At 46.3% G+C, this 12,011-nt stretch overlaps 1 long non-coding RNA gene across 10 annotated transcripts in view; it reads right to left on the reverse strand.

Annotated features, from left to right (window-relative positions):
* Nucleotides 1-12,011, reverse strand: part of LOC128312314 (uncharacterized) — a 57,265-nt gene that overhangs the window by 22,073 nt on the left and 23,181 nt on the right. For 9 of the 10 annotated variants that reach the window (XR_008291413.1, XR_008291422.1, XR_008291414.1 and 6 more), the window contains exons 2-3: nt 8,799-8,916; nt 1,963-2,119 (exon numbers count right to left, since the gene is read on the reverse strand). This is a non-coding gene — a long non-coding RNA (uncharacterized LOC128312314). Of the gene's footprint in view, nt 1-1,962; nt 2,120-8,798; nt 8,917-9,562; nt 9,623-9,708; nt 11,778-12,011 lie in introns of those variants that run through there. The other variant, XR_008291415.1, reaches the window with a different exon arrangement.

Here is a 12,011-nt window from a genome sequence, read left to right on the forward strand (position 1 = left end):
TGGAAGAGGACACAAAGAAAAGGAAATACATTTCATGTTCATGGATAGGAAGAACAAAATACTGTTAAAAGGTCTACACTCCACAAAACAATCTACACATGTAATGAAATCCCTATCACACAAACAAAACATTTGTCACAGAACAAGAAAAAATAATCCCAAAATATGTATGGAATGACAAAGACCCCAAACAGCCAAAAGAAATTGAAGACCAAAACTAAAGCTGAAGACATCACGCTTCTAGACTTTAGGTTATATTACAAAGCTGTACTGAACAGAAGAGTATGGTACTGGCAACCAACAACAACAACAAAAACACAGATGCAGAGACCAATACAATGGAAACCCAGACATGAACTCATATATATATGGTCAATTAATTCTCAACAAAGCAGGAAAGGATATCCAATGGGAAAAAAAAGATACTCTTGGGACACATGTGTGGCTCCAAAGCATGTGATTGTGGATTCAGCTCACATCATGATCTCAGGGCAGTGCAGAGCATGCGTGGGATTCTCTATCTCCATTTCTCTCTGTCCCTCTTCTGCATGTTCTCTCTCTCTCTCTCTCTCTCAAAAATAAATACCTAAACTTAAAAAAAGTATCCTCAACATGTGGTTTTGGAAAAACTAGACAGCAACCTGCAAAACAAAACAAAAACACAAATGGACCACTTTCTTACAACATACACAAAAATAAATCCAACATGAATAAAGAACTATATGTGAAACCTGAAACCATAAAAATCCCAGAGGATACCTAACACAGGCAGTATCTTATTTGACATTGGCTGTACAAACATCTTCGCAGATATATCTCCTGAGGTAAGGGAAACACAAGCGAAAATATGGGACTTCATAAAAATAAAAAGCTTGTGTCACAAAGGAAATAATCAACAAAACTAAAATACCTACAGAATATTTGTAAATGACATCTGATAAAGAGTTACTGTCCAAAATATATAAAGTTATTCAGCACCCAAAAAATGAGAAATCCAATTAAAAATGGGCAGATGACATGAATGGACATTTTCCCAAGGAGACATAAACATAGCCAAGAGACACATGAAAAGATGCTCAGCATTACTCATCTTCAGGGAAATACAATTCAAAAGTACAATGAGATAACACGTCACATCTGTGAGAATGACTAAAATCAATGAATGATGAAACAGCAGGTGTTCGCAAGGATGTGGGGAAAGAGAAACCCTCTTGCATTGTGGGAAGGAATGCAAACTGGTGCAGCTACTCTGGAAAACATCATGGATATTCGTCAAAAAAAAAATGGAAATAGAACTATGTTACGATCCAGCAATTTCACTACGAGGTATTTACACAAAGAATACAAAAATAATTCTTCAAAGGGATACATGCACCATGAGTTTACAGCAGCATTTTCTACAACAGCCAAATTACAGAAACTGCCCAAGCATCCATCAACTGATGACTAAACTGAGATGTAGTATATGGAATGTAATATTATTTAGCCATAAAAACATGAAATCTAGTCATTTTCCACGAGGTGGATGGAGCGAGAGAATGTTATGCTGGGTGAAATAAGCCTGTCAGAGAAACACAAATAGCAGATGATTTCACTAACATATGGAAATGAAACACAACAAAGAGGGGGGGAGGAGGCAGTGACAAACAGACTCTTAACTAGAAAACAAACTGAGGGGTTCCACAGTGAGGTGGGGGAATGGGTGAAACAGCTGCTGGGGATTAAGAAGTGCACCTGGGATGAGCACCAGGTGACGCGTGGAAGTGTTGCTCTATATTGTACACTGAAACTAATATTACACTGTATGTTTACTAAGTGCAATTTAAAGTAAAAGATAACATAAGGTTAAGACACCTACCTACCAGGTTTTCTGCAGTTTTAAATCTCTTCATTAGGTTGGAAAAATAACCATAAATTTTTTTTAAAAGCATGTATGATGTGGGGGACAGTTTGTGCCCTTACCTCGGTCTCTGGTTCCAGCAGGACTCGGAAAGTGGGTCCCAGCTCATTCTTCTAGAAGGTCCTGAGACGAACATTTCGTGTATTCAAGTCCTAATGGAATGCAGCTCCCGTTCTTCTGAATTTCTGTCAGGGTTTCTTCCCGGAAACAAGCCTGAATCTGGAACAAACCATTGACTGCATCAATGAGGTGATGTCGTGGGACCCTGCAATGTCTTGTGCAAATACTGTCCGGGAAGGGGAGGAATGAAACACGGGAACAGCCCAGAAAATGCAAGGGCCTGTGCAGCTCAGCAACCAGCTTGCCCAGGGAAGCCACCCAGCACCCACTCCTCAACACTCAGTACAATAAGACAAAATCTCTCTGGCGACTCAGGAGATGCCAAGTTGCTGCAAAGCTCCCAAGGTCTCCCCTGGGGCGGGCGGCAGAACCCGCTGGAAACACAGCTCTGCTCTCTGTCCTGAGACAGCGGTAGAGGCCCTGTGTCCTCTGGGAGCAAAAGCAGCCCTTCCTGCTCTGAAGTGCCCTGGGTCAGAAAAGCCGATGGTGCGCCCTCTGCTGGCCATCAATGCCTAGGCAGAGGAGCCCGCCCCTCCGGGTCTGTGGTGCTTGAGCTCTCTCTGCTGGCCACCATAGGAATTCCTGCAATGTTGAAGGCCCTGGTCGCTCAGCTGAGGGACTGAAGGTGCTCTGGGCAACTCAGCCTGTTCTCCACATTGGGAAGGGTCTTAGTGACAGGGCCTGGGACACAAAGAAATCTTTTCCTTCTCCTTTTTTTTTTTTTTTTTGAGTGAAGAATGAAACCGAATTTATTAACATAATGACATCATTTGTAATGTTTTAAGCAATGTCCACGGAAATATAGACCGCCAATTTACACATGCTGAGCAAAAGTTAATTCTGTTTACCACCAGAGTATTTAGGTTAGATAAAGAATTGACACCTTTGAGAGAGATAACTGCTTCCAGCTATGGAATGAATGAGTCCTAGGGATACAAGAGACAGCCAATGGAATAGAGTCAATCCTGTAATAATATTGTTGCATGCTTTCACAGGATTGCTACACTTGTGCTGAAGTACAACATAATTTATAGACATATGGAATGACTACAATGTATGCCTAAAACTAATACAATATATGTGAGAAGAATATTTCAATGAAAAGTTGACATCCTTTACGCTATCTTTAATTTACCTTTTTTTTTTTTTTTTGCCAATAAACTATCATTCCTGGGTCACTTGGGTGGCTTAGTCAGTTAAGCGTCCAACTTCCCCTCGGGTCATGATCTTGCAGTCCATGAGATGGAGCCCTGAGTCAGGTTCTGTCCTGACAGCTCAGAGCCTGGAGCTTGCCTCAGATTTGGTGTCTCCTGCTCTCTCCCCCCTCCCTCCCTCCCTCAGGCTCTCTCCAAAAAATAAATACAGAAACATTATAAATTTTAAAAAATCATTCCTAATTTAGAATCTGTGAAATTCCATTTATACTAGATTCTCTAACATCACCATTTTGATGTTGAGAGCTTATCTGAATAGTCACTAATAATATCTTTGATGACACGTATGTGACAGGGTCAGCATGCAACTTACAGGGAGCTACACATCTGTTATGAATTTACTGTATGTATCCATGGCTAATATTTCCAATGAAATGTGCTTTAGTGATACAGATTTATGAAATAATGTCCATCAGTCATATGGGTCAAATTCCAATAGGACCATTATGCCTTCAATTACTAATTGTCATCTCTTCAAAATTAAAAGAAAGCTGGGACAAGAAAATGTCTTTGAATTTGATGTAAGAGAAGACTATCGTGTTTTAAAGGGTTCACCTACCATCTGGCATCCTCAGTTTCGCAGTGGACGGGAGGATAAAAACCCACGATCTTGATGCACACTGCTAGTTCCAGAGGGAGAATATGGACCTTCTTGTCAAATACTTTTTATCAATATCAGCAGTTCACCTCTGCCAGGTCCAGACTGCCGGACCTGGGGGCAACAAAATGCCTGATGCCTGGGTTCAGAACATGAGGAAGACCAGCTGGTAGGGAGCGGCGGGGAAATCCAACAGGGCCTGGGGCAGTGAGGGAGATGGTTCCGGGTCCCCTCCCCACAGGGCGGCTCTAGTGTTTACCGGCCAAAGAGCAGCACACTCTCCCTCAAGACATCCCTCTCCATGACAGAACATGAGGCTGTGCCCCCACAATTCCAGGAGAAATGGGGGATACCCATCTTTTCAAATGCAATAGCCTCTGCAAAGCTTGGACCCAGGGATGTTGGAGTCTTGGAGTCACACAACATTGATGCCCATGATACCTGCCATTTCTGCCCCAGCACTCAGAGACACTTCTTACATCCCCTCTCCCCTGGCCCATCTCACCCCATCCACATTCCTGGACCAGGTTTCTACTTTCTCCTTGTACTTCCTCTTTGTCTCTGTTTCTCTCTAACCACATCTCTCTCTATTTCTTCCTTTCACTCTCTAGGACTTGCCCAATTCCCCTATCACAAATTCAGTGTCTCTCTCCCTGCCTGTCTCTTTCTCCACCTCTCCCCAGGCTTCAAGATATCTGCTCTGTGCATGCAGCCCTGTCCAGGAGCACAGGGCACTCCTGTCTCTCCCTCTCTCGTGTCTTGTTTTGTCCCAGGCCCTGATCACAATGGGGGAGAATCCCCTGTACAGCAGCTGTTCATGTTGACATTTGCTAGAGCAATGCTGGCAGCATGTGGACAGGCAGACATTTACCATGGTGGCTAATCCATGACCCAAAAGCTTCTGGAGGGCTGGCTGCTTCCCTAAGCTGGGAGGAAAAATGGGCTCAGAGGTTTCAGGGTGCCTGGGGCAAAGTGGATTGGCTTGGCCGATGTAGAAGGAGCCATATGCTTACCCACAACTCTCCTGGGTGGTGTCCAAGGAACCTATCTCAGACCATGGAGTTCTGCCCTCCCCATCCCTCAATAAGGCAACAGGGGAAGTTTTGTGGGACATCATGGGGGACATCATTTGCGACTCACCACAAAAGCTGCACCATTTGCCCCCTTGAGGCCACCTAGATTGGTGCTATTGGGGGAAGCTGGTAAGGTGCACAAGGGCACAAGAGCTGAGTTAACGCAGGGCCTCCTTATCGGTCTCCTGAATCCATTCCTCACCATCGGAAGAGACCCTTTCCTGGAGACAGATACCTGCCCTCCTCACAGCATGAACCCCATCAACTAGCACGCACGCCATGTGCTCATGAGTATCTATCTACAGATATAACAACCACCACCAGATCTCCCTAAAGGATGTATCCAACTCCTCAGATGGAACTATAGGTCCCTTCCAGGCATCACAACCCCAAAGGATGATCTATCTTCTTCCACCAATCCCGTACATACTATGTGTTGGCTAACTGCATATACAGGAACCCCAAAGTGTACACTTGATGGGGAATGAGTGTTGATTTTCCTGGAAGCAGACGTTGACACAGAAACACAACTGTGACAAGTGTATTAGGGGACATTAGGAAAGACAAAGTGGAGGGGACGGGGTGGGCAGGGAAAGCATTCAGGCCGAGGGGCAGATTAGACACCATCTCTAAATATATAATAACCATAGCTGGTTTGTAATGGTTCAGTGTCCTCTTCAGATTTCAAACGGATTGCCCTCTACATCAAAGTGATTTTGAGTTATTGCAACGGGATCCTCTGTTCTCCTCTATGCATTTTGTCTTCTACAATATATCTGTGGCCTTGGATGAGCACATATTTGTGTGGCTGCATTTGTATGTCTACCTCAGATCTTAGATGTAGATGCCTGAATATACACATTCTCATACTTATCTTTTCCTTCTTTGTAAAGTAGGACCTGAATTTTAATAGAAAAGACACAGGGGTCTTTGTTGTATCTTTTGAAACAGGAATTGCCAATCTCCCAACCTCAGGCATTATACCCTTAGTTTCATGAAACTGAATGAATATCTGTTGATGATCTTCTGTGTGCGGATACATTCATTTCCACCCTGAGAAGGGTGAATGCCCACTCATCCCATACATTTTACAAATTCCTTATGTGCTTAACCACCTCTTCATCGCACTGACCTCAGAGACCAACATTGTTCCTGCTTCTCAGATTACAATGCTGAGGCTCTGAGATGGCCCCACTGAGAGCTGGCATTAGGGCTGAGACAGAAGGATCACAGGCAGTGCCTCTGGAAATTGTGAGGGAAGTTTCAAAGATGTAAACTTTCATGCAGGATGGTGACAGTAGGTTCAGGGGTGCGGTGACAAGATTCCAGCAGGGGCGTTTCCTGGCCAACCCTGATTTCCCTGCTAAGAGTCTGATTCAGGCTGAAGGCCAAGGAAGCCACACAGCTAATCTACAACCTTTCATCACAGTTAGTCTCACAGAGGCACACAAACTTAGGCAGACAAGCATCCCATAAGAACCAAGGTAAAATACAAATCTCCAGGGCATTCTTTCACAAGGATCCAGAACCTTCAGGAGAACCTCCAAGGGAAACAACAGTCTTTATTTAGATAATGAAATAGGTGCACTTTGGCCACAATGACATTTCAGAGATGATACCTGCATGAACTATCCTTGAACCCATACAGTAGCTCTGTGTGGATGCCACTCTGCGCTCACTATCCCTGCCCAGGTTGTGGGCCCTGCCACAAATGGCCTCCAACTCCATCTCACTGAGTCCAACACCCTCCTCTCTGTACCATCTCAGCTCTTCCTTCTCATGCACAGTCTCCAATTCATTTCCATGAGTTTCATGTCTCTGTCTCTTGTACTTGAGGACCCATTAATGGAGCTGCCATTATTGTAGACCAGAAGCTCCATGTAATTTAACGCATGTGACTCTCTCCCCATTAGGACAGTTGAAGCCCCTGATGGTAAGGGTTTGCCTTATCTCTCACACAGCCAGGGACATGGACTGTGTGCAAGGCACATCTGCAGAACTGATATGCCTGCTTTTCTATTAAAAGACTCTTTCCTTCTCCACAAAGGATATATTCAGCCCAGCTCAATAATGGAAATGACACAGCCCAACATATGTATGTCCTGAGAAACTTGAGGAATCTTAACAGTGTCCTCATCCAGCAGCACCCTTGCATTACAAAGCGTGTGAGGCCATCTCTACGTCTTCTCAAAGACTCAACAACATAGAAGCTGAACATGCTGAACATGTCAACTCATACAGCTCAGTTCATCTCACAAATAGTCAAGGTGGAGGTGGTGGGTCCTGTCCCACCATCAAGGAGCTGGAGGTAGCCCATAGAGCCCATGAACAGTGAAAATTGTATCTCTGCAGGGTGGACCTGGGAAAGAAGGAGGTCCTCTTGCAAACATAGGGACCTACAGAACAGAAGTGACAGCTGTGTTGGTATGACAGACAGAAGCAGAACGCCCACAGGAGCTGAAACACAATGAAGCAGGTGTCAGCACCTGGCCCCTCGTTCATTCATGGGTTCTAGTAGAACAGAGCATCAGTGTCAGAAAACTCTACCCTTCATGAGGTCCCACCTATAGCCTGAAAGTACCAGATGCCGCAAGGAGAAACTACTGTCTCCAAACATCACTGCACATGTTTATAAATTCAGAAAGCCAAGGAGTCCTATTCTAGAAGATTGATGGCATTAATGCCAGTCTAATAAAGGAAAGTATTCCAGAGAGGCAGGCATCTGTGTCCAGGATCCCTCTGGTGTCCTCTTCCACCAGATCTGCAGACTTTTTCTTTGCACATTGAGAACAGACAGAACATGAAGGAATGAAAGAAATGACCAGAACCACACAGAGATCCAGGGCCACCCCAAGGTCAAAGATCTACCTGCCATCCCATGCCTGTCCTCACTCTGCTTCCCTCCCTGACAAAGACATCTTCTGTGCAAGGCCACAGAGACCTCTGAGGAGATGGGGATTCCTGGAGTCAAGCAGGGGACCTGAAAATGTGTTTTCTGAGGGAAACACATTACCTCTGAATATTCATTGGTCTCAAGTATGTTTATCTTAATTCACACGTAATTCAGCTTTTAAATACAATACGAGTTGCAGAGCTATTTTGTGCCATTGTAAAAAGGAGGTAGAAATTCTACATAAAAGAATGAACACAAACATGTCTCAATTTCAGGTGTAAAACTCCCATAAGGGATCATGAGACAAAGTACCAATTACAGCTGCTCCCGGGACACAAGAGAACCTGCTCATATAAACACAACTGAAGAACTCTGTGATGTGCTGGCCCTGCAGGTAATCACTGATTCTCTCCCTTCACGACTGCAGTTCCACGTACATTTTTTATTACACGTGCCACTTCTGAAAATTCAGAGTATTTCCATCTAGGGGACAACTGGAGAAATTCTCTATCGTACATTTACCAACACAGAAGAACCAGTAATGAATTATGAAATTTTTCTAAGAAACCTCAGCACTGCACACAGCACACAATATAATGTTGGAGTTTTTATCTATTCCAGTCACAAGGCTCATAGAAGACATTCTGAACAAATTCATGGCCTACACTGAAATAGGAAAAAATGAAAATAATCAGGGTAATCCTGTGTAAAGAAGGTGTGGAAGGAGTCAGATCCTCCAGAAGACTTGAGGCTGCAGTGAAGTGTCATCCTCCTCAAGTTATTTCCACAAACACTAAGTGAGAGCCACGTGGTCCTCAGCCTCCATGCACTTGTGGCATCCAGAGGCACTAGCTAACATGATGATGTTACACTGGAGAAGCCTGGAGGCTTGTGAGGATGTAAATCAAACAGTAAAGACACCAGAGGAAAAAGAAAACCAGACAAGGCCAGATAAAAGTTTCCAGAAAGTATTGCAACTGAAACTGGCAACAGAATTTACCTTGTCTTTCTCTGCATCCTTGGTAGAGACACCACTGATATTGCCCATGGGAGCTGCATCACGTCTTAGGTCTCATAAAGGATGGACGTGGATGGAGGTTGATTCTGATTTGCATAGACTGTGTGGAAGAAAAACAAACCATCCACCACGTTTCATTATATTCAACTCATTCACACTCTCAGGTCCCTTACCAGGGACAGAGCGTTTTTCATGTGCCTCCGGTGACCCTTGAGGACAAGAGGGAGATCTGATCCTGTCTCTTGAGGAAGGTTTACAGGGCCCTGGTTCAGGTTTTTTTATAACTAATCAAGCAGCTGTGAACAGCTCAGGTCTCAACTCGCTAGAAAGTATGTTAGGGGGGTGTTTCATCCCTCAGAGAGCCCAGCACATGGTCTCTGTACCAGCTACATCCTAGGGTGTGCTATGTCTGTCAGCATGTATAAGGCCTCTCTCCTTCTCTATCAGAGACATGTGTTGCCCAGATCACTACGTGGAAATGACTGCCCATTTCATGCATGTCCTGAGAAACTTGAAGAACATTACAACGTCCTCACTCAGGCTGACTTGAAAGCCCTGTGGTGCCATCACTGCATCTCCTCCAAACACATAACAAGTAAAAGACACAACGTGTTTTATAAGTCAACTTATACTGGTCATATCATCTTTCCACATGGTGGAGGAGGAAGGTGAGGTCCCAGAGGACCCCAGTTTGGAGAATGTGGGGGTGTCCCAAAGCCCATGGGTGGTGATAAAAGTCAGCTCACGGGGTATCACATGGAGGGCACTTCTGGGAAAGGAGGAAATATCCTGGAAACCACGTGGACCTGCAGGACAGAAATTAAACTTTTGAGATTTGGTAGGGTAAAAGGTGAAAAATCCAACAACAACACCAACACAAACACTAACATACCTGAACCCCAATGAAGCCAGAATGGTACCTGTCTCCTTCCTCTCCACCTGGTTTCAACAGGGCAGCATCAGTGCCACTAAACTGCACCCTTCTCAAGGGGTCCCACCTAGAATTTCTAGGAGTTGGAGGAGACAAAGCAGTGCATTGCTAGCAGCATGATACTATCTGTGTCTACAAATTAGGGAAGGAAGTGGCTAGTATTAAAGCACCAGAGGGATAATTCCACACTACTAAAGACAGTCTGTTCCACACACACAGTCTTCTATGTCCAGGACTACTCTCCACCCAGATATTCACCACCTCAACAGCTCCGTCTTGGCATAGTAAGAGCTGAAACGATGAGGAAGAATTTTGTTTCCATACCATCATTTACATCGTTAATCCATTTCAAGTTAATTCTTGGGGTGATATAAAATAAGGTGTTAAGCTTTATTCTTATACACGTGAATATCCAATTTCCCCTTCGGAGAGAACCCTGCACTGCTGAGGGTTCAGCGCCTGGTGCCACCTGGGATCTAAACCCAAACCAAACCCTAACACTAACACTAACACTAATCCAATACCAAAATCTGACAACACCACGTGCCTGGGGTCGAGGAGCGGTGCAGACTCACTCCACATGGAACCTGGACACTCACGATGTTGTGTCCCATGCCCGGCTGCAGCTGCCCGAAGTGATTCCTGAGGCCTCCCCGACCAGGGGCCCATTGACTTGTGTGGCCTTGCCAGCCAAAGACTGATCATGACCGGCACGCACCCTTCTGCCCTCAACTCAGCCCTTCGGGGAGACTGCTGCCATACTGTGGGCATGGGGACTGGAGCCTCCTGGAACCTAACCCTAACCCTAATCCTACCTTGAACCGGGACCCTCCACTGAAACCTAAGCCGGCCTCGAACCCTAATCATACACTTGAGCCGCCCCGTCGCATGGGCCCTCACTTCAGCCTTCGAGGGAGATCACAAGACCAGAGTCGCTTCGGCTCTAGGGACGTCCCTGGACCGACCCTAACTCTAGCTAAGGCTCTCTCCCCATGGGGAACCAATACCAAAGTCTTAAAACAGCATGTGCCTGAGGTCAAGAAGTGGTGCAGGCTCACGTGGCATGGAACCTGAAAGCTTACCTATGTCGTTTCCCAAGCCCAGCTGCAGCTGCCGGATTTCTGAGGACTCCCCGACCAGGGGCCCATAGACTTGTGTGGCCTTGGCTGCCAAAGACTGACCCTGACCAGCACCCTCCCTTGTGCCCTCAAATAAGCCTTATGGGGAGACCATTGCCTTGCTGTGGGTTTGGCGCCTGGAAACTCCTGGGACCTAACCCTAACCCTAAACCTACACCCAACCAGACACCTCCAAGGAATCCAAAGCCGGACTCGAACCCTAACCCTACACTTGAGCTGCCCCGTCGCATGGGCTCTCACTTCAGCCTCGAGGGAGATCACGAGACCGGAGTCACTTCAGCCCTGGCGACATCCCTGGACTGAACCCTAACCCTAGCTAATGATCTCTCCCCATGGGGACACAATATTCAAGTGACAACGCCACGCACCTAGGGTCCAGAAACGGTACAGACTTACTCGGCATGGAACCTGGAAGCTCACCACGTCGTTTCCCAGGCCCGGGTTAGCTGCCCGAGAGGATACTGAGGCCTCCCCTACCAGGGGCCCATCGACTTGTGAGGCCTTGGAACCAAAGACTGATCCTAAACGGCATCCTCCCTTGTGCCCTCAACACAACCCTTCGGGGAGACCATTGCTCTCCTGTGGGTTTGGCGCTTGGAGCCTCCTGGCACCTACCCTAACCCTACCGCCGAAACGGGGTCCTCCATCAAAACCTAAGCCAGCCTTGAACCCTAACCCTACACTTGAGCCGCCCCGTCCCATGTCCCCTCACTTAAGCCCTCTAAGGAAATCACGAGACCAGAGTCGCTTCGGCCATGGCGACGTCCTTGGACTGAACCCTAACCCTAGCTTAGGCTCTCTAACCATGGTGACCCAATACCACAGTCTGACAACACCACGTGCCTGGGATCCAGAAGCAGTGCAGGCTCACTCGGCATGGAACCTGGAAGCACACCATATCATTTCCCAGGCCCAGATGCAGCTGTCGAAAGGATTCCTGAGACCTCCCCGACCAGGGGCCCAACGACTTGTGTGGCCTTGGAAGCCAAAGACTGATCCTGACTGGCACCATCCCTTGTGCCATCAACTCAGCCCTTTGGGGAGACCACTGCCCTGCTGTGGGTTGGGCGCCTGGAGCCTCCTGGGACCTAACCCTAACCCTACCCCAAAATGGACCCCTCGAAC

Source organism: Acinonyx jubatus, chromosome D3 (assembly GCF_027475565.1).
Source record: "Acinonyx jubatus isolate Ajub_Pintada_27869175 chromosome D3, VMU_Ajub_asm_v1.0, whole genome shotgun sequence".
Taxonomy (NCBI): Eukaryota; Metazoa; Chordata; class Mammalia; order Carnivora; family Felidae; genus Acinonyx; species Acinonyx jubatus.